Genomic DNA, 22,531 nt, shown 5'->3' with positions numbered 1-22,531 from the left:
GATTCTGGAGTTGATTCAGAGGGCAGCTAAGATTCTTGAAACTCCAGGCTTCTAGGCAAATTTTTAAGTTGCAATAAACCTACAGCTTTCTCAAATGAATAATTAACATGCTCTTGGCTTCTGATAATTTAAGAATTATGTACTCTTTTCAAATTACACATATTATTATTTATTTATTTATTTTAGCGGCACACGGGCCTCTCACTGTTGTGGCCTCTCCCGTTGCGGAGCACAGGCTCCGGACGCTCAGGCTCAGCGGCCATGGCTCACGGGCCCAGCCGCTCCGCGGCATGTGGGATCTTCCCGGACCGGGGCACGAACCCGTGTCCCCCGCATCGGCAGGCGGACTCTCAACCACTGCGCCACCAGGGAAACCCCAAATTGCACATATTATTGATGGATTATTTCTAAATGCTGTCACCATGATTTATGCTATGTGGAAGGACTTCAATGCCCTAAAGAAACATTATTAAAATGAAGTGGAGCTCAGCTATTTTAATGAGCTAAGATCTTTTGAAAATGTGCTATATTACCTGATGATGGAATTGATACTGTAAAGGAAATAATATTACCTGTATGATCACCTGTAATAAATATCACCTGTATTAGAAAGAACATTATTATCAGAAGTTGTCCACATGGGGAGCTTTGCAGGCTCCGCTAAGTACATGTCTATGTGATACACAGTTGTGCACCGATTCACCTTCCTTCTATTTTCACAACCTCAAGAGTTTGTTAGTGTGTCTTTAAAGGAATTCTAACCCACATGAGGGAGTTGTGTGGTAATTCACAAGGCAGCATGAATTCTGAGATTGCAGCAGATCTGGTGGTGGAGACAGTACAAGAGCCTTAACTGCATAACTGAGTCCCTACCCCCTTTACATTTCTTATCCAGTAACTACTTGTTACCCTGCTAAAGTCTGAAAAGGTGCAGATCACGTTCTTCAGAAGGATTAGTAACAAAGGGCTATTGGAAGCCGTACATGTCAGAAAACCTAGCTCTGGCTCGGATCCTCTTGTGTACATACATCTGCCATAAGAGAGAGATTTCTATAAACAGCAGGCCGGGCAGGAGCTGGCGGGGCTCTGCCCTAGTGCTTCTGTGACGCGGGACTTCTGCAGTTGATTCCCTGAGTGGCGGCAGCGGCGGGCAGCTGTCTGCAGGGCTCATTTGGACTGACAGCTGGGCAGTGGGGATGCAAGATGTGGGGAGCCCCTGACCTGGAGGAGCTGCCTCACTGCAGCGACCCAGCGCTTCTCACGACTTGACACAGTGTGTCTTTGGACAGTGTGGGCTCTAAAAGCAAAGGTTATTCAAAGGAGACTTAGGTCTCCCCGGAATTAGATGACAAATAAGTAAGCATATAAATCCCCCATCCACAGTCACCAGGCAGCTAAAGTCCGTGTCTGTCTCACTGTCAGCTTCAGGAAACTGAAGAACTAAAGCTGGCAGTCCATCCAACAGGAATAAGAGAAGCAGGGGGACGCCGAGCCTATGAAATGCTCTGCTCCGAGACACCACGTGGGCCGGTGGTGAGACAGTGCTGTGAACAGGCTGGGATTTCTACAGGTTTGTGGGCCCAAGGGAAAGTCAGGGAAGGAGAAGTGGACGGCGGGAGGCAGAAGGAAAAGGAGGGCGGCTCTGCTTCAGAATCTGCAGTGAAATTTTGAAACGTATGAAGTTCGTCTTCGTTGCCTTCCCACCTCACCGTGTTGAGTTTTGCAGCCCTCCCGGGGCCCACAGCTGTGGCAACCTTATTTGAGTCAGATCGCGTCCCACTTCCAGCCTTTCCTCCTTACCCAGATCAGCCTGTCCTGCGTCCCTAGATCTGTTTGTCTGCCTGCTGACAGCGGAGTAGTGATGGGCAGATAAAGGCACGGTGGCAACAGGCCAAGATGGTACGTCTCTTCGAGAAGACAGTTTGTTTTCAGGCAAGGCTACACAAAACGTGTTACGCTGCTCCCCACAGCTTGTGCAGTGAGGGGCCCACACCAAGCACGGCTCTGCCTCCGGCCTGTCCTGACTCTTTCCTCTCGCCCCACGTCTTGGCAATGGCTTTGCTCTTTTACCTTATGTGGGGCTCTGCTTAAATGTCTCCCCCTCAGAAGGTACTCTCCTGTCTACACCACCTAAAATTGCATCCCATCCATCTGTATTCCCTCCCCCTTGATGTGTAAGGTTATTATTTGTTGTAATATTTATTAACATGCTTTGTTTTCCTTCCTTATACTAACGCCTGCTTAACTTCATATCAAATAGTTAGATGCTAATAAAGGCCTGTTTGTATCCTCTCTAGAATATAAAGAATATAAGCTCCAGGCAACAATCCACATGCTCTCCTTAGCTAAGAGAGAAAACCATCTTTCTCATCCTCTCTCAGAAGAGAGGGATCACACACATTATTCGGGCAGAAGACTCCCTGTGTTGGCATCCCTCTCATCAGAAAGCAATGATTTTTTGTGGCAGCCTAAGTTCCCAACCCATGGACAGCTTGGAGTTATATACCAACGATTTCTTGAGTAACTTCTGCCTTTTTACAGTTAGAACTCTGAAAATAATCTCTGATTTCAAAGGGATGATCATCTCCCCAAAACACAGTATTAAAAAGGACTTTTAAACAAGTCCATACAGATTTAAAAGAGTGGGTTTCTCCATCAGGGACTGACAATTTGACCAAGAATAAAGAGCAAGGGACATAGTCACTCTGGCCATTCTCTGGGCAGGCAAGCCTGGGTGGATCCACACAGCTTTGGGTCCCTGGAGGACCATTTGGAGAAGGGGTTAGAAATGGGATATTGAGGAGCAAGAGAAGTCTCTTCCGGAAGTTTCTGCCTGCCCTTCTCCACCCAGCAGGACCCGTCTCACTGGCCCCAGCTGCCAACGCCAATAACGTCTCTTTCTCATCTACTGCTCACCCGTCCTCTTCGCCCTCTGCTGTCCGGGAAAGAATGCATCGCCACAGTTGTAGAATGACTGACCCAACTTAAAATGTCAAGTCTAGGGCTTCCCTGGTGGCGCAGTGGTTGAGAGTCCGCCTGCCGATGCAGGGGACACAGGTTCGTGCCCCGGTCCGGGAAGATCCCACATGCTGCGGAGCGGCTGGGCCCGTGAGCCATGGCCGCTGAGCCTGTGCGACCGGAGCCTGTGCTCCGCAACGGGAGAGGCCAGAACAGTGAGAGGCCCACGTACCGCAAAAAAAAAAAAAAAAAAAAAAGTCAAGTCTCCCAGGAGTTGTGTTTTAAACAGGAGATATAAAGTCCATCCTTAGAAGTGAAGCTCAAATAATCACATTCTGTAGGAAGCCCTCCATACTCCCCCCAGCACCTTATTAATTGCTCCCAGTTGAGGCTCCCGTAACACTCCGTACATGTCTCCATCTTGCATGTGCCACGTTGTGTAGTAGGTTGTGTGCCTGTGAGTTCCACAGGGGCAGAGAGTATGACAAGCTTCAAGAGATATAGTTCTCAATATGGAGCAGGTGCTTAATAAACACTGAGGAAGGAAGGAACAAATGCATGGATGACCGCATCTGTTTCCCCTGCTGCACTAGGACCACCTCAGGGGCAGAAGTGGTATCTTATTTACCTTTCAGTTTGAAAGGCAGCGTTGTCTAGTCGAGGTAAAACTCAGCAGCTAGCCTGCCTGGGTAAAATCCAAATTCCACCACTTAGAAGCGAACCTTGCCTCGGTTTGCTGCGAAATGAAGATGATAATAGTACCTAACTCATTGGTGTAGTGATGAGTAAGAGGGCTAACATATGTAAAGTACTTAGACTGGTACCTACCACGTAGTACGTACCCCGTGAGTATTTTGGCTACTGTTATTCCTGTTACCTGAATTCCCAGTATCTGCAAAGCAGAGATTGAGTAAATGGGCACATTGAGTGTCAGTCACAGATGGCAGCCAGGTACAAAGTTACAAATGCCCCTTTCCCCTGCAGTCACAATACAGGTGCCCACTCGTTTCATGGGTGCAGACAGCAGGGCGTGGGCATGGAGGAAGAGGGATGCGGAGGAGAGTCCTGAAAACAAACTCCACCAACCGCTGACTTCCCTCTTGGGTTCCCTCCTCTGCCCGGTAGTGGATGCTTCGTTATCTACATCATTTTCTGAAACAGTACAAGTATCAGTGGAATTTTTACCAAATTTCTTTGGATAACTACCTCAAGTTTCTGATTCCCTTTAGCCAAGAAGACTTCGTCTTTCTTTCCTTCCTTCCTTCCTTCCTTCCTTCCTTCGTTTCTCTAGTTGCGGCAAGCGGGGGCTACTCTTCATTGCGGTGTGCAGGCTTCTCACTGTGGTGGCTTCTCTTGTTGCAGAGCAAGGGCTCTAGGCACATGGGCTCAGTAGTTGTGGCGCACGGGCTTAGTTGCTCTGCGGCACGTGGGATCTTCCCGGACCAGGGCTCGAACCTGTGTCCCCTGCATTGGCAGGAGGATTCTTAACCATTGCACCACCAGGGAAGTCCTAAGACTTTGAGTAGACAAAGTAGAAGGTTGTATACACTTACGTTTACAACCCTTTTATTTACCTAGTCTAGATCTTAATCTCCAAGAAGGAACATACTCAAAGTAAGCATTTGTCTACCCTCAACGGAATTACTACTTGAACAATAATACCATTCAAGAGACTCATCCAACATAGGCAAAAATATCCCAGAGATAAAGTGATCCAGGACATTTTTGTCTTCAATTATATTTCTAAGGCAAATACTGAGTTTCAGGCTGATTGCAGAAACTCAGTAAAAAGAGTCTAAATGGTTTACAACAAAATATTTCAAGGCAAGTGAAAATACAGAGGTAAATAAAATATAAAACATCAATGAAAGCAATTTTCTCAACTTTTCTTGTGGGATCACCTGACCTAGATCTGAGATCAGGAAAAACCCCAATTAATTTATGCCTGTTTGTTGCAGTGAAATAATTATAGGCAGATATGAAGATGCTATACACACAAACACACTGAATTCTGCTTTGTTCTTTGTTTTTCAGACTTTTCATTTAGCTTACTATATGTTAATTATTTATTCATAGTCTACACACCCTCCCCCCCCACACACACACTAGAATGTCAGCTCCTGGTGGGCATGATTTATTTTTTGCTTTGTGCACTGCTGTATTATTAGAGCCTGGAACATAGAAAGCACTTGAAAACCTATAGCATGAATGAGGAGATCACGAGTCCTTTGAAACAAATTGCATTCTCCAGGTGAAATTCAAGCACCTAAAAAAAATTCTGGAGGTTTGTAAAATCTCCCATTCTCTAAAACTTAGACTAGCATTTTCTACAGCAGAGCCAGGGCCAGAAGGGAAAATTCTGAGGGGAAAGAAGCCGGTGGTTATTCTAACAAGATAGCCAGAGAAAGGGATCAGAGGACCGAGTACTCAGTGAAAGTGAAGGGTAACCTTTGTTTTACCACAGAGAAGAGGAAACTGGAATAAAAATAGAAACATCTATGAGGATTTATCTTCTTCCAGAAGATGCTCTAGGAAGAAAAAAGATCGCAGACTGTTTTCAGGAACAGATCATTTGGTTTGCCTTCTACATAGTATGTGGCAAATTCTTTCAAAAGGAATAGTCTGCTGCTGACGAATATGCTACTAACTACCATAAAAAGAAATATGGTGATTGAATGTGTGGTCAAAGTATGAACTTCAATGACTTTGCCCTTTAACCAGAGCAAGGAGTATGGCCTTGGGCTTATTACTTGACTGCTCAGTGTCTCAGTTTCCTCATCTATAAAAAGGAGACAAAGACCATATTTACCCCTCAGTTGCTTGTCAGGAATTAGGACTGGAGGTGGCAAGAAGTGAGGGTGCTTGTTAAGCAAGGATTGGTCGGGGTCTGAAGTGGCTGCACTGTTGTAAGGGGAGACCTTGAGACCATCAGGTTACAGCCGGCAGCCGCTAGTGGATATTGTTTCAAGAATTGCCGGTGGTGTACTTGAATTTGATGCAGTTCATGAAATTCAAGTTCCCAGTGGTGCAGGAATGGGTACAGAACCACATCCTCAATGGCCACCCAGCTCCATTTTGGATGCCTGAACCACAGTTACTCCATTGTGATTTTTTAAATGCATTCTTTTCTTCAATTAAAGCAGATTGTACAACGCATGTTTGACAGGCCACAAAACAGGCTGTTCTAGTTAGCATAAAGTTTAAGTTAAATCATGTATACACCAGAATGACCTCAATATGTGAACATTTCTTCTAGCACTGTACATAATGTACAAAAATTAACTCAAAATGGGTCATAGATCTAAATGTAAAACTTAAAAGTAGACAACTTCTATAAGAAAACATAAAAAGCATTTTAACCTTGGGTTAGACAAAGATTCCATAGATAACAATACTAAAAGTACAGTCCAAAAAAGAACAAATTGGTAAGTTGGACTTCATCAGAATTAAAAACTTCTGTTCTTCCAAAGAATAAAAAGACAGGCCAAGGACTGGGAGAAGATGTTTGCAAGTCATATACCTGATGAAGGAATTGTATCCAGAACATATAAAGAACTCTCAAAACTCTATTATAAGAAAACAAACAACTCAGTAGAAACTGGGGCAAAGGACTTGAACAGACACTTCACCAAAGAAGACTGATAATAAGTACATGAAAAGATGCTCGACATCATGATCCGTTAGGAAAATACAAACTACAACCACAATGAGATACCACTACATAGCTATTAGAATGACTAAAATTAAAAAGATTAACCATGCCAAGTACAGGTGAGGATGGAATTCTTATATACTACTGTTGGGAATGGAAAAGGATACAGACACTTTGGAAGACAACTGACAGATTCTTTAAAAGTTAAACATACACCTACCATACTATCCAGCCATCCTGCTTCTAGGTGTTTAACCAAGAGGAAAGGAAATATGTGTCTGTCCAAAAACATGTACATGAATGTTCACAGCAGCTTTATTTGTAAGAGAAAAACTAGAAAGAACGGAAATTCCATCCAAGAGCTAAAGCCCTTCGCCTTAACCAAGATGACTTCTACATAATTCTCTGCAGAGGAGGCAATGTCTCCTTCACTTCTGGTATTGAGCCAAGTGGTGAGCAAACACTTTAATCATAATAATAGCTGTAGTTCTAGTCCCTGGCTCTTAGGAGTGCTTAACATGTGTGTAACAGTAATACTTCATGCTTAGTAGTTATATGGGTTTAAAAGTTCATTAACCAAAGATGTATAGAAATGTGATTTTCCAATAAGTTTTATTTAAGAGGTGATATCTGTGAAACACTGCACATGGCAAGAGTATGTATTTCTTCCAAATACAAAGAAGAAAACGGAGGAACCACTTATCAAGGCCTCTCCTGCAAAAGGTCCTGGACCAATGGTCCAGCCAGTGACTCAGAATTTGACTTAATGCTGGGAGCCATCTACCTCAAAGTGCTGAGCAGGGCAAAATCAAAATGGTTGGGAGAATGCTTGCCTCTGGTAAAAAGCTGCATAGAAATTGGTTACTAGAAGGAAAGCAGTTTAACTCATGCAAACACAACTGAACTAAAAACAGAGATTAAAGAGAGTGGCTGTAACTCACACCATGTATTTAGCAGCTGTAATTTACGTTTTCCACTGCAGAGTTCAATTCACAAAAACAACAATATTTATTTACCGTCTGTTACGTGCCAACAGTGTGGCAGTCATCTGTAAGACTTTTATGTACTAGAGTAAATTACGGAGGCAATGAAATCTCTTTTCCAAGAAGTCTTTATTATTTGGATATGGAATATGCCCAATCAGACTGAGATAAGTGTAGAACGTTCGAGAGACAAAGAAATGGAAACAATTACCAGCTAGGGTGCTTCCTTGTCTATGACTTTTTAAATGCAAGCTTTTTTTGCCATCATGCCTTACCTGAAACATTAATAGCCACTATGTCATTTCCCCCACGTCTGGCCCAGTAAGTCAACAGGAACAATGTAGAGGTTATACTGAGTATCCAGTTAACTTGGTTGAATAAGGTCCCAGTGAATGGGGAAAATATATTTGGAAGTTCTTTCCTACAAATGAAACACTGTGGTCATCCATTCATTAAACAGATAGTTCCTGAGTTCATACATTGTCCTGGGTGTGTGCAATGGTAAACAAAACAGACACATGGTCTTTACCCTCGTGAGGCCTATGGGGAGAGGGTAGATCCAAAAATAAATATATAATCGCACGTTGTAATAAGTTAAAAAGTGTGTATACAAGTGGCCGAGAAAACTCAATACACTGCCTCGCTGTCATTTTATTTCTCTCCAGAAGCAAGAAGGGCATTGCTCCACTGCCCCCTAATTGTAGCAGCTTTTCTGTGTTTTCGAATTAGTAGTAGTTTGAAATGTCAATGTGCAGTTGACATTTCTGTGTTTGGAGTGCAGCAGCCTGCTCAACAGGTTGCCTGCTTCTCCCGAGGCTAACTCTTGAGTGCCTGTCAGGTGGGCCAGACCGATGTGCAGCGCACAGAGGTGGAGCCCGCAGCCGACCTCTTCAACCACTGTGCTCGTGGGCACACAGCACAGAATAGACTCGTAGCCTTCTCAATCCCACTAACACATCTAGGTGAACCACAATGATGTGAGCAGGTTCTGAGCAAAACTGAGGAATAGAAAGGAGAGTTTTGTCAAGAGAGTGGCAGATATCTGAATTTATTTTCAGGTTCTTTCCTTGTCCTTCCTGAATACCTGGCTCCCCCTGAGCTGCATTCACTGTGTCGTTTGGAGGAGCAATCCAGCTCAGAAAGGTTGAGTCCTAAGAATTCTCCTGTCTTGCTCCTAAGAAATCCCAAGTTTCTTTTGTGATAGTGGCTTAGTGAGAAAGCATGGCTGTTAAGAAAAATCAAACTGTTATCTCATTTTACGTTTTTATCACGCATCTCATTGCACTAGTTACGTTCATCTTTGATGTTAAAATACTACTGCATGATAAAAGGACACGAGGACATGATAAAAGGCCTTTCAATATGAAATGGACAAGATGTGTAGTTGAAAGAAATGCTTCCAGAATGGATTTCACAGAATGTGACGAGACTTTCTCAGTGCCATTCTTAAAAACCTCTGCTAATATCTGAACAAATACCAGACCTTACAGGATTCCATGGGTTCTCATGCAGGGTTGCATTAACCATGCTTTCACATCAGATTAGCAGAAACTATCTACTATAATATAATGTCTGCACATGTTAAATGTGTATCCATCAAATGCCCACTGCATTTGTAATGCGTCTGATTATTATGAATTATGTTGACATCAAATAATTTAGTAGAACCCCACTTATAGTTCTTGACCCTTTACTTGATTGAGAACATATAAAAATGACCTGAATGTTCACTGTGAATGCCAGTTAAAGCTTATATAAAGAGCAAAATGTATCCCTCCAGCTGTGAGGTTTGGAATCTAATCTTCCACTCTCCTTGAACTATTGTGAGTGAAATGGCAGATCAAAGTTCACTTTTCATAAATGTTTAAATAATGTCACAATTAGCAACACCAATCTGGATAATTATTTAAAGGCACTTCATATTATAAACCAGAAATCCACTTTTTTTGTTTGTTTTTTTTTTTGCGGTACGTGGGCCTCTCACTGCTGTGGCCTCTCCCGTTGCGGAGCACAGGCTCCGGACGCGCAGGCTCAGCGACCATGGCTCACGGACCCAGCTGCTCCATGGTATGTGGGATCTTCCCGGACCGGGGCACGAACCCGTGTCCCCTGCATCGGCAGGCGGACTCTCAACCACTGCGCCACCAGGGATGCCCCAGAAATCCACTTTTTAAAAATGATACACCAGTTTAATTATACGGGGAAACGTAGTGGGAAAGGAACACAGTTTGACCTCAGAGGTTTTGGTAACTCGTATGACTTCACCAAGACTCAGCCAGAAAGCTTCATTTTAATCTTAAATGAAACATTACACTTAACAAAGCTTTCGTATCTGAGATTCAGCTGGAGAAGTTCATTTTGGAAAGCATTTACAACTATTAGGTACATGAATCTCTGAACCAATATGAAGCTGTGGCAATAAAACAGCAAGAAGTAAATGGAGGCTAAAATCGGGAAGACAGTCAGTGCCAAAAGTGTTCTTTGTTTTCATGATCAGTCCTTAGATATTTTGGCTGAAGATACAAAAAGAAAAATAAATATGTTTCCCTCAAGAACTGTCAGTTTGTTTTGTGCAGTGGCTTTCATTTATTTACAGTACGATGATAGAGAAAAAGTTACAGAGATGGAACCAATTATAGTAACAAAAGGAAACCCGTCTGTAGCTCTGAAATCTTGTGCCAGAGTCCATCCGTGTGGTCGGCAGATGTTTTACCAACACTTAGGGAATCTGTTGTGAAGTTCAAATAGAAAACCAAGAGAGCATTTTGTATTTGTCCAGAAATCTGGGGGAACAAAGGGAAATGAAACCCAGGGTCTTCTGTAGCCTAGTTTAATACCATTTGCCACTCAGCCCCCATCTGCCCTGCACTTCCCATTGCCGGGTTGGAAATATCATCAACTGGCCAGATTCAGGGCTTTCAGAAAGCCTCATCATTATGTAACCAGTGTTGGCCCGCATTGCACTGCTGTACGTTGGGTGACTGTTTGTACCGAGCACAGTGCTTAGCAGATGTCAAATTAGTGGCAGCAGAAGCTACGAGATGCCTTGTTACAGTCGGCCTCAACCTTGGCCGCACTGGGTCATCACCCGGGAGCTTTGCCGTGTGCTGGCACCTGGACTTGTCCCACCCCATCTGTCACTAGAGATTCTGATTTCACTGGTCTGGGGAGCATCCAGGGCCTCGGGATTTTTTTTCCTTATTCTTTTAAAATAATTTTAGACTCACAGGAGGTTGCCAAGGTTTCCCTAATGGTTACATCTTACATAACTATAGTCACAATATCAAAACCAGGAAATTGGCATTAGTGTAACGTGTGTGCATAATTCCATGACGTTTTGTCACACGTGTAGATTGTGTAGACACCACTGTAATTAAGATGCAGAACTATTCCATCCTCACAGAGATCACCCTGTACTACCCCTGTGTAGTATCACCTACCCCTGTTTTTCCCTACCATTCCGACAAACACTAATCTGTTCTCCATCTCTTTTGTCATTTCAGGAATGTTATCTTAATGGAATTCTGCAGTATGTAGCCTTTGAGATTGGCTTTTTCACTCAGCATGATGTTCTTGAGACCCATCCAAGTTGTGTGCATCAATAGTTCGTTACTTTTTATCGCTAGGTAGTACTTCATCATATGGATGTAATCTGTTTAATATTCATCTATTGTAAGACATTTTGGTGGTTTACAGTTTGGGGCTATTACAAATAAAGCAGCCAAGAACATTTGTATAAAGGTTTTTGTGTGAACATAAGATTTCATTTCTCTGGGGTAAATGCCAGGGGCACAACTGCTAGGTCATGTGTTCATTATCTGTTCAGTTTTTTAGAAGCTGCCTAACTTTTCCAGAGTCACTGTACCATTTTACATTCCCACCAGTAACGTATGAGAGATCCAGTTTCTCTACATTCTTGCCAGCATTTGGTATTATCACTGTTTTATTTTAGCCGTTCAGATAGGTGTATAGTGATATCTCACTGTGGCTTAATTTTCATTTCCTTTACGGCTAGTGATGTTGAATATCTTTGCATGTGCTTATCTGCCGTCTGTTTATCCCCTGCAGTGAAATGTCTCTTTAGGTCTTTGCCCCATTTTTCAGCTGGGTTTGGACGTGGGAGGTGGGAGGCAGGTTTAGAAGTTCTCCAGGTATTTCTAATATGCAGCTCAGTCTGGGAGGCACTGTCTCATAGTGTCTCTGCGTGGTGTAAACGCTAAACTTAAGCTGTTGCACCTGTGGTAACCTTAAAATAAGGCATGTGTGGTCAGGATGGGACGATTAAATATGCCTGCAGTCCCCGGGAAGGGAGCTGGAAGTGTTTTCCGGGAGCTCAGGTTCTTTGCATGTGCTCACCACAGGGCTGGAAGGGTGTCTGAGAGCACCAAAGGATAATTCTGGAAATATGGACAAAGTATAATACCTTCTGCCTCAGAATCATGGTGTGCGTGTACTGTGCATGCCTGCACATGTGCACATGTGTGTCAAATGGTAATTCCCAGGTCTCAAACCCTGGACCTACAGAATCAGAACTTTTAAGAATGGGGCCTGGGACTCTGCATATATAGAACAGGTGGTTCCTGTGCTATCAAAAGTTTGAGACCTGCATTTTGCTCAGGGAAGATTAGGGGCCCCACTTTCCACTGAGGGCACCTCAGGGCACGGGTGGATGCCCTTCTACTAAGAAATTGGTTTCAAGAGGAATTCCCTTGAGCCAGTTTGGGCATAGAAACTTGTGTTCTCCATCAGAAACCTCGGGAACCGAGAGAGCTAGGATGGTGTTTGCATACTTCCATGCTGGTATTCCAGAAGCAGTTCTCACCTGTAATCTCACTCTGTGTTGAGAAGTAATCATTTGTAGTAATCAATGACGTTAATAACAATAATTAACATTTACGGAGCGCTAATTATGTGCTAGACTTCTCCCACACACTAGCTCTCTTAATTCTTATAACAACTTACAGACAGGTTATCATATTCTCCATTTTGTAGAAGAGGAAACTGAGGTTCAGAGAGGTCAGGTCATTTGCCCAAGGTCGCAAAGCTAGTAGATGACAGAACTGTTTTTCCTTCTGGAATTCCCTCTTATTTTTGTCCTTGGTTGTCCCAAACTCCAGTTTTTATTAATTTTTTCAGACCTACTTAAACCTCATTGGAAAAAAAGAAGCACTAAGAATTTATAAATAGATCTACAGAGCTCTGAATAGCCTAACGGGCCACCATTTGTGTAGCCAGAATAAATGCTTCACGGAAGTTGCATTGCTAAGGATCTCTCTGGGGCAGCACTGCAATGTGTACTGTCAACATCAAGCTGGTTCTAAGTGGAGGGAGTGAAGCTCTCAGGGGCACTGAGGCGGTAACTACCGTACAGAGTAAGAAATTATTTCTATCCTGCTCCTCAGGAACCTGTAGTTAGGGGAGAATAAGCCACACCCTTTAAATACACACGTGTGGCCCTGGCCCCATTTTCACAGCCACCTGCGCATGGCTGGTTCAGGTGAAAGCTCTTTTGTTTTCCAGCTGACATCCTGCATCATCTTGCATGATGGCCTCAGTTCTCTGAGTGGCTTTGACATAATTGGTGTTTTCATAATATACCCAGGGTCATTGTGCGTAATCCCCGGTTGCCTGCCTTCGAGCATGCCGTGTCCCTGAGCCTCGGGTAAGTTGAGAGCTATGGGCGTACGGGTGTGAGGAAATGGTTTCCTCCTCTGCCTCCCCAGGTCCCAAACCAAAGGCTTCCTGCAAGGTCGCTACTGGTCTTTGGGAATCAAAGTGGACAGAAAGCAGAGCCTGGAGCAAAGCTTAAGGTGCATGGCTCTGTTCCAGAAGGGAAGAGTGACGGGGGAAGGAGAGCGCGGAAGCAAATGCAGGTGGGGGCCAGACCACGCTGGCCACGTGCCATGAAAACCATGCCTGATGCTCAGCCGGCAGGACTCCGTGCGGAGGTCAGATGGAACCACCACATCTTGGAATTGTTGGTCACGGGGAGGAAGGGCATGGAGTTTATCTGCCGGTTCCCTCTGTCTCTTGACTCTCACTGGTCAAAGCTGGTGCCACAGGGATTCAGCGCTCCCTCACTTCCGGTTGTCCCCCCTCCTCCCCAGGTAGCTGTGGGACAGCCGTCCTCTGTGCCCTCAGCGAGGTGGCAGGGGTAAGCCTTCAAGTGGCAGGAAGAGCCAGCTTCTCTGCAGGCTCCTCAGAGGCCTGGGTGGGCTGCAGGGCTGCGGCCGCTCCCGTGGTGGGCAAGGGACCAGCTGTGCCAGAGCCAGCCCTTGGCCCTCGCCCTCGGGGAGGCTGCCTGTGCCGATGGTGGCAGAGATGAGGCCACAGTGGGAAGCTAGCAGCCAGGGCCCAGCCAGCAGAAGGGGCCAAGCAAATCTGGGGGACGGGGCACAGAACTCGGGTCCCATACAATACCATTTCCAATTTTAATGCAGTGTTTGAGTATCGGGTTTCTTGGTTGCAAGCCACAGGAACATACTCCAGCTTTCTTGAGTCAGAAGGGAATTTATTGGGTGCACATTTAAGAGCTTTCAGAGACTGGAGAGTGGGTCATAGAACAGGCAGTGGGACCTGTTGCACCAGTTAGCTGAAACAGTGGCCCGCGCACCCCTGTCACGGTGGCAGAACTGTCCCCCTACCATGGCCCAACATCACTGCCTCCTCATGAGACTATAAACCACTAGACATGTCTCCAAAGTAGTAGAGAAGGGGTGATGCTTGTAATGGCTTGAATTGTATCCCCCTCCCAAATTCATATGTTGAAGTCCTAACCTCCCGGTACCTCACCATGTGACCTTATTTGGCGATAGGGTGTTTGCAGAGCTCATCAAATTGAAATGAGGTCATTAGCATGGGCCCTAGTGCAATATGACTGGTGTCCTCGTAAGAATGGGAAATTTGGACACAGAGACATGCACAGAGGGAAGACAAGTTAAAGAGATAGCCATCTGCAAGCCAAGGAGAGGGGCCTAGAATAGAGCCATCCCTCACGGCCCTCAGAAGGAGCAAACCCTGCTGACACCTTGATTTTCGATTTCTGGCTTCCAGATCTGAGAGACAATAAATTTCCTTGTTAGCCCTAGCAAATTAATATAATGCTGGAGCATCAAGAAAAGGAGAAAAAAAAAAAAAAAAAGAAAGAAAATCCTCACCACTCCGCTGAACTCTTTGTAGATTGCTAAGGCACTTTGATGTACATTATCCCACCTGGCAGGGCTGGGACATGTACAGTCACGCAGGGCTCTGCTCTCAGAAGCCTGGTTTAATGCTCTGCTGTTGTCATCTTGAAATTCTTCATGCTTTTTAAACAAGGAACCCCACATTTTCATTTTGCAGTGGGCCCCACAAGTTATGTAGCTGTTCCTGTCCCCTGGATATCACGGCAGCCTGTGTTAACCTATGAGATAAAAAGGGACTTTATCGTGATTTGTGTTTATTGATGATGAAACTGAAGCTGAAAGAGGTTAAGCAGCTTGATCACGGTCAACAGAACTGCCCAGAGTTGGATCAGGAACTGAGGTTTCTGGTGCAACGACCTCTGTGTTCCTCCAGTCTGAGAATCTGTTAACTCTAGAACTCGCCTGAAAAACAAGAAAATTTGGAGATAAAACCTTTACAGAGTTTCCTTGTCTTCACTCAGTTATCTTGACTAAGGTTCAACACACGAAACCAGGCTCAGTGTCTTCTGGATGACCCTTGATGGTCTCCTAGTTGGGAAGTTCCTCTACCAGCCTCAACTGGTGATACTGTCTTTTTTGCTGGTCCCCTTTAGTCTACCTTTATCTGTTTTTCTATTAGATTCTGAATCTCTGAAGAAGCAGGTTCTTGTCTGCCTGGGGCCCCAGGTCGACCTAGTTTGGGTTTAGATAGAAACTGTTGACCTCAGGCCACTGGATCTGTGCCCTTGGTCGTGGATATTGAGAAATACCTTCAAGAATCAATATGATTGACTTCTTGCTTGGTTCTAGATATTCAGCCTCTTGGCTTTCCCAGGATAAACCAGCCCTTCTAAACTGTGTATCATGGAGTTCCACCATCTCTCCTTGTCTACCTGCTCTTTCTCCTCTCTTTCCTCTATTCTCTCCTTGCTTTACTGATGCTCTGCTCTCAGTAAAGTCCTTAGACTCTCCTTTGATTTCCTTACCTTTTCCCCCAGCCCCTTTTCTACCACAGTTTTCTCATTGTCCCTCAGTTCTTCACAGCTCTGCCCCCAGCATCACCAACACACTCTGGAGATTTCCAAATCAGTTACATCATCAGTGTCCCAAAGAAACACTGAATAAAGTTGTGCTTAATTTACTCTTGGGTTCCACTCAAGTAGATCATTATTCCAAATCCATCAAAATTTTTGGAAGAAGTAGGAGGAGGTTTTAGGGTTTTAAAATGTTTCTTTTTTTTTTTTTCTTTATTATGGAATGGAACATTGGAGGGTGAGGTGTGCAGTAATATATTGTGTTGTTTAGTCATTCTCTGAGGTAGACATAAGTTGCCGGCCTACACTTCTCTCTTTGGAAACAACTTCTCATTGTTTGTGGGGCTATTAACCAGGATGCTCTACCCTCCTGGCTGCTCCCCACATGACCAAGGCTGGCCAATCAGAGTATTCTGTCCTCCAATGACTGGGTCAGGGATTGCCATGTGACTCAAGCAACAGAACCATCCTTGACAATGGCTATATAGAAACTGGACAGGGAGGTCTCTCTTCCTCTGGGAATGGGCAAGTGTGGAGACCAATGCTGACAGAAGAAAGCTAAAAGTGGGGAGTGGGATCTAGATTTAAAGACAACTTGAGAAGATCTCTTATGTTGGTTACTAGCTCAAAGTCAATAGAGATTGAATTGGCCAGCGTCTGTTTAGTTATAAAGGCTGGTGGTGGTAGAGAAAACTCAAATCTGGCAAACAGGGACCTTGAGTTGCTTATACCTCAGAGCCATGGTTCAAGACAGGGGACAGTACCACTCTCAGCACTTTTTTTTTTAATGTCTGAGGAATCCTGGGTTGTTACAATGCTTGGGAGGTGCTTTTGGCATTGGGAGACGGGAATCCTAGACTCTAGCGATGTACAGGACAGTCCTACAGAATGAAGAATTGCCCTGCTACCCTCTGTCGCACTGCAGGAGAGACAAAGGTCAACTTGTATAGAGAAGCAGAGTCCCGGTGTCCCTGAGCGAGCACCTGTATCCAGCTGCACCCTCTCCTTCGAAGGTGGCTGGCACACACTGTTGAACTGAATGGGCCCTTGTTCTAAGAAAAATACGGTAGTCTTTGTGAAGTACCCGGTAATTAATTCATCTTAGACAACATCTGGGATAACCTGCAATTTATGTAGTGTCCTTCTTGGAGTGAATCACTAGTGGACCTGTGACCATTGGTATGACATGTGTGAAAAAGAGCTCTTCACAGGCAAATAGTCTTTAGAATTGCTTGAATGACTGAATTGAACAAAGAAAAACAATAGAATTGTTATCTTAAGTCTGGAGGAATGAAAGCGTTTTTTTATTTACACAAGGCCATTTTTGTTCCCCAGGCAAGTCTAGTGGGGCAGGGGCGTGGAAACCATAACTTTGCTATTGGGCAGAGGTGAAGGGCCTCCCACTAGAGGTGGTTTCCTTTCAGAAAGGTGGAGAAAAGAAGATTGATCCTGAGCCCAGAAAGCTGTTGTTCTTTGGCCCGATTTGGGGAATGAGGAAACTAGTCCCTGTGGTATCTCGGCATCCAGTTCCCTATCGGTGGATATAAACTGGTTCTCATTTTCCCTTTTCCATCTCACAGTCATCCCCCTGTTTTCGCTGTTTTTGTCTCAGAGGAGATGGCAGGGTGAAGAAGGTGAGGCGAAGTGAAGAAATGTGTATTTTTAGCCATGACACAGCTGAATGTTCTGAGTCTTCTCTTACAACCACATTTAAAAATAAATGTCAAGAGTTAGGATGTAAGTGATTTCTCGGTGCCCACATCCTCCTTTTCTCCTTAATGAGGGCCTGTCTTCTTCTGATTGGTCAACTCCAGATGTATCGACCCCTAGCTGATGAAGTGCACAGAATTTCTTAAGGTATTACATGACACGCTTTTGTTTTCAAACTCTAAGTATATACCTTTATCCTCAGGTTAATAACACAACTGTTCATATCCAAGGATATAAAGATGATTTACCATCAAATGATTTACCATCAAAATCATACATTAAGCTACACTTTCACTTATTCATGCAATATTTCTGAAACATATACTACGGGTAAGAAATGTACACAAAGATGAGCAGTAGCTTCTCTGCTTTCCAGAGTTGTCACTCAGATGACTCTTTCACTTAGGGCTGTTCCCTGACATTAGACTCACCTGGGGTTTTCAATAAAATGCAGACTCACCTGGGGTTTTCAATAAAATGTAAAACCGGGCTCCACCCCAGTTTTACTGACTCAGATCACATATGAGATCATATATTTGCCTGTATTCAAAATACCTTCTAAATGTAAGTCACATTCTTACTTTCAGGAAGAGATGATAATAATGGCCATATGAAACTCACAATGGTGTGTGTGTGTGTGCGTGTGTGTGTGTGTGTGCGCGTGTACTCCCTCACTCAGGCCTTCAGCGGGTACTAGGTTTTACTTTAACAACTAAGACTTACCCACTCTATGCAATAAGACCCATGTTTACGCCTCACTTGAACTCTTACGGGTTTCATGGGCTTGAGAAAATTATCCGACTTGTTTGTACTTGTTTTCACATCCGTAAACCTGGGATAAAGCCCACCTCACAGGGTTACTTTGAGAATTAAGTGGAACAACATATGTAAAGTCTTAACCCAGCACCAGGTGTGTTGTGATGGTAGCCAGCATCCGTTCCTGATTTATGGACACTCTTCGAGAGATTTCTTCTTTTTTAATAATAAACTTTTTTCCTGCCCCAGACATATGAAATCGAAGATTCAAAACATGAACTCCCTTCTCCTACTGTTTTTCACTTTGTCACTGAGAATGATTTTACATTTTTTTAAATTAACAGCTTTATTGAGGTATGATTTACATACTGTAAAATTCACCATTCACAATGTACAGTTCAATAGTTTTTAGTATATCTGCAGAGTTGTGCAGCCATCACTGTTTTCTAATTATAGGATATTTTCAAAATAGATTTTTTAGCGTGTGTGTGTATGTGTACTCTTCATAGGGAAGCGAGCTTGTTTAATAGAATCTTTTAAAACAAATATCCAATGTTATATACTGTAGTGGATGTTTTCTCCTTTACATACGAAGCTTTTCTTAAAAGATATTATTTTTTCATCTAATTCCTTTTCTGGAATTGTCTTCAAAATTGTATTCAGGTTCTTTTTTTTTAATATTTATTTATTTGGTTGCACTGGGTCTTAGTTGTGGCAGGTGAACTCTTTAGTTGTGGCATGCATGTGGGATCTAGTTCCCTGACCAGGGAACGAACCCGGGCCCCCTGCAATGGGAGCATGGTGTCTTAACCACTACGCCACCAGGGAAGTCCCTTTTCAGGTTCTTAAAAATATCTTCAGTTGTGGTGGATCTTCTTTTGAAGAAAGATGTGAACGTAATCAGAAATAGTGATTAGCTTCCTTTGATAACTGATGGGGGAACCCAAACTGGGTAATACTATTTGGGGGCTCAAAAATCAAGGACTGGCTATAAATTAGTGATAGAGGTATTCCAATGTGGCCCATATGCTAACTCTGAAGGGGTAAAGAATCAACAAATTAATAGAAAATCAGTGAATATCAGTTCATAAGGTAAACATCTGTTATAACCATTTAAGGAGCAAATCCAGGAATTAAATGGATTCTGAGAAACTTTATAGTGAGGTCTACTATGATACTTACCATATTGTACTGTGGATGTGTCTCTGGCTATATGTTTTATCCTCAGTGTTGAGAAGCCTTGTAATATTTGTCTAAATATTGCCAGCACTTCCCCCTGTTCTGACACTCTGAGAACACGCAGCGAGTGCCCTGTGAAAACCAGAATGTCAGGGCACCCTACTCAGTGGTGTCCATACATTGCACAAGTAAAACCTGTGTGGATTACCCACATTGATAAAAAACTTTTTTCAACTAGTTCCTTAATTAACCACAGGGAATTCAGTGGTGCTGAGTTCTCGGTTGGGGCACCCAGATTGCTAACTTAACCCCAGAGCAAAACACAAGTGATTAAATGAATAAGGCATTATTTTATATTAACAACGTGTCTCTTCTTGCAAAGATAAACCAACCATAGCTGACTGCAAAACATGTTACACACACAGGATATATAGAAGATGCATTTTTTAAATGTTCATACTAAATATTATAGATTTCCTTGTCCAGCCATTCAGGCAGTGTCAAAAACATACTAATGGATTATTAAAGCAAACACAATTCAGACCCAAATGAAGAACTCTAAGACCTAGATATTTTTACTTTATACTTTTTATACCCTCTGAAGAAAATTGGCACTTCTGCCTCAGGCTGCATTAAAATAGCAAACATATGCTGTTTATATTAGAAATGGTTTAAATTAATCATCTCCGTATGACGTATTTGGTTATTTAATTGCACAGGTTTTCTTGTAGCTGGATATTTCAAGCTAATGTTGTTGGGAAAAAAAGATAATGCCATTGACAATATAAGAACAGAAGGCTCCACTAGCTTTCATTAATATTAGAAAACTAATTGTGTGGATTCAGATAATATCTTGCTATTGCAGCTTATTCATGTGCCCACTCTTGCAGCTACTTGCCTTGAAGCTACTGATTGTCTTCATATCATAAATGGGGAAACTGAGGCTGAAAGAGTTTAAGTAAAATTGCCCCACGTCAACAAGGTAATGCTTTGCAGAACCCAAATCATAGTCTATGATTTAAGCCCAATCTCCATCTCCCTACACTTCCAACTCACCATACAATTGACAAACAGGGACTGAGCACCTACTGCGTGCTCTAGACAGTCCAAGTGAATCTGACTACACTTTATGATTTGGAACAAATCCACTCTGGGAAGCCAGTGAGGAGCCGCTGCTGCTTCCACTTAAACAGATTCATATACGTGGTTCTGTGAGTGGAAAGGAGTCCCCTCCCTCCTCTAGTCAGGGGAGAAGCATAGAGGTTAGAGAGAACTGAGCCATGCCATGTGTTGTCAGTTAGTGTAGGAAAGGCTTAATGTTAGCATAATAAGGCCAGGATTGTTAGTAAGGAATGGGTAACGTTAAATCAAGTGAAGGCAAATAATTTCCTTATTTAGATAAAAATGGGGATTCCAGATAGAAATTAATCACAGTGGAAGGTATATTTGGTTTTAGGTACTCCAGGAGGAAACCCACCAGGGCACTCCCGGACCTTTTGGCACCTTTCCCCTCCCTCATCCACGGGACCAGAGCTCTTCTGCCTCCCACCCCCAACCCCCCTGCAGGACTCAACAGACCCACAGACCTTGAAATCAGAGACAACCTCTCCCTCTATAGAGCAACAGTCAGCAGACAGAGAAGAGAAGCCGTGGACGTTCACCAGAGGCTGCAGAATGCTCGAGTCATGAGAGGGACTAAGGGACAGGGAGGCTTGATTACTTCTGTAAGGAGGAGAGAGGGACGGTAGATTAGGGAACAGCAAGAACCAGTGACTAGCAAGCAGAGAGGTTAAAGGGAAGGGACGCAGGAAGAAAGGCAAAAGGACTGGGGGAGGGAGGGAGAGGGAGAGCCTCTGAAGACCAGGAGAGGACCTGAATTTCCACTCAAAGACACATCCCAATCGAGAGCTTGGACAGGAGGCCTCACTGCTTGAGCCAGCCAGGGGAGGAATCTAGACAGCAGCAGAACAATGATCTAAGCTCTAGTAAACACCTGTTTAAGCCCTCACTGTGGTCCATTGGGTATTTGATTTGGGGAAAGACAGATGAGAAGGTATACAGTGAGAAGGGAATGGTTTCCTGCTCCGTGGTCACTGCTGTAGTTTCCAGGGCAGCATGAGTATCTTGTCGGAGACATCCATCCTGCTGGAGAAACAGCCAGGTGGGCCCCCATGGGTGCTCCCCTCCTTAGAGACCAGCTGGTGATCCACCTGTGAGCAGAAAAGAAAGGAACCTGCCACAAAGTTTTGCATATCAACCCTTGACCTGATTTGCCTTCTAATTAAAAGCAGTTAACTAGATCTACCCTCACAAAGCTACCCGACTAAACCTTCAGTAGAGTTAAAGACTGAGTTTGATATCAAAGCTAGAGTAATATGAAAACGTAGTGACATTAATTTCCCAGCTCTCCTCCTTTTTGGAGTTCCAAGACATTCGGAAACCTGTCTTTATTTCAATTGGTAGTGCAGATTTACAAAGATACGTTAAGGCATGGTTATTAGCATTACTAAATAATTTGAATTCCAAAATCCCAAAACATGTTTAGGAAGGACAAGGTTAAGGGATGTTTGCTGGTTGTCTTTCTGACATCCATTTCCTGACTTCCTTTTCCTAATAGATGTGGAATTTCCCAGCCAAGGAGTTTGGATGGAATTGGTCCCACCTCCCAGATGCTGGAGAAGGCTCTGATTGGCTAAATTCAATTATAATGCCATTCCCTCTCCCCCTACACACATACACACACTGATTGGTTTAAGAATGAGAACCTGACCACAGTCAGGCCAATCAAAGCCAATGTGGTTCAATTAGGGGATTTTTGTTGTAGTTAAGCATTCAAGAAGCAATGCCTTCCTACTGGATGTGAAGAGGCAAGCAGGCAGCCATGGGAGCTTCCAGCTGTTTGGGGACCAGGAGAGGAGGGTCTGTCTGAGAATAGAACCACCAAGCACCAAAATGGTAGAGCTGAGAGGTGGACAGGGGGAGAAACTGGGTCCTAGTCATAGTGTTTCAGCCCTGGACAGCCTCATTTTGGAAAATTCCATTCATGAATCAATACATTTGCTATTCTGAGCCAATTTGGGTCAGGTTTTTCTGTTA

The 22,531-nt window shown here is 43.7% G+C and overlaps 1 long non-coding RNA gene across 1 annotated transcript; it reads left to right on the top strand.

Annotated features, from left to right (window-relative positions):
* The first annotated feature begins 240 nt into the window (after window positions 1-240).
* Window positions 241-11,313, top strand: LOC137203402 (uncharacterized). Its single transcript, XR_010933083.1, has 3 exons — window positions 241-1,570; window positions 1,828-1,932; window positions 11,097-11,313. It is a non-coding gene; the product is annotated as an uncharacterized lncRNA (long non-coding RNA).
* Window positions 11,314-22,531: the final 11,218 nt, after the last annotated feature.

The sequence above is a fragment of the Pseudorca crassidens genome, chromosome 12, assembly GCF_039906515.1.
Source record: "Pseudorca crassidens isolate mPseCra1 chromosome 12, mPseCra1.hap1, whole genome shotgun sequence".
NCBI classification, from domain to species: domain Eukaryota; kingdom Metazoa; phylum Chordata; class Mammalia; order Artiodactyla; family Delphinidae; genus Pseudorca; species Pseudorca crassidens.
The sequence above is the reverse complement of the archived record's forward strand: the minus strand, read 5'-3'. Positions and strand labels throughout refer to the sequence as shown.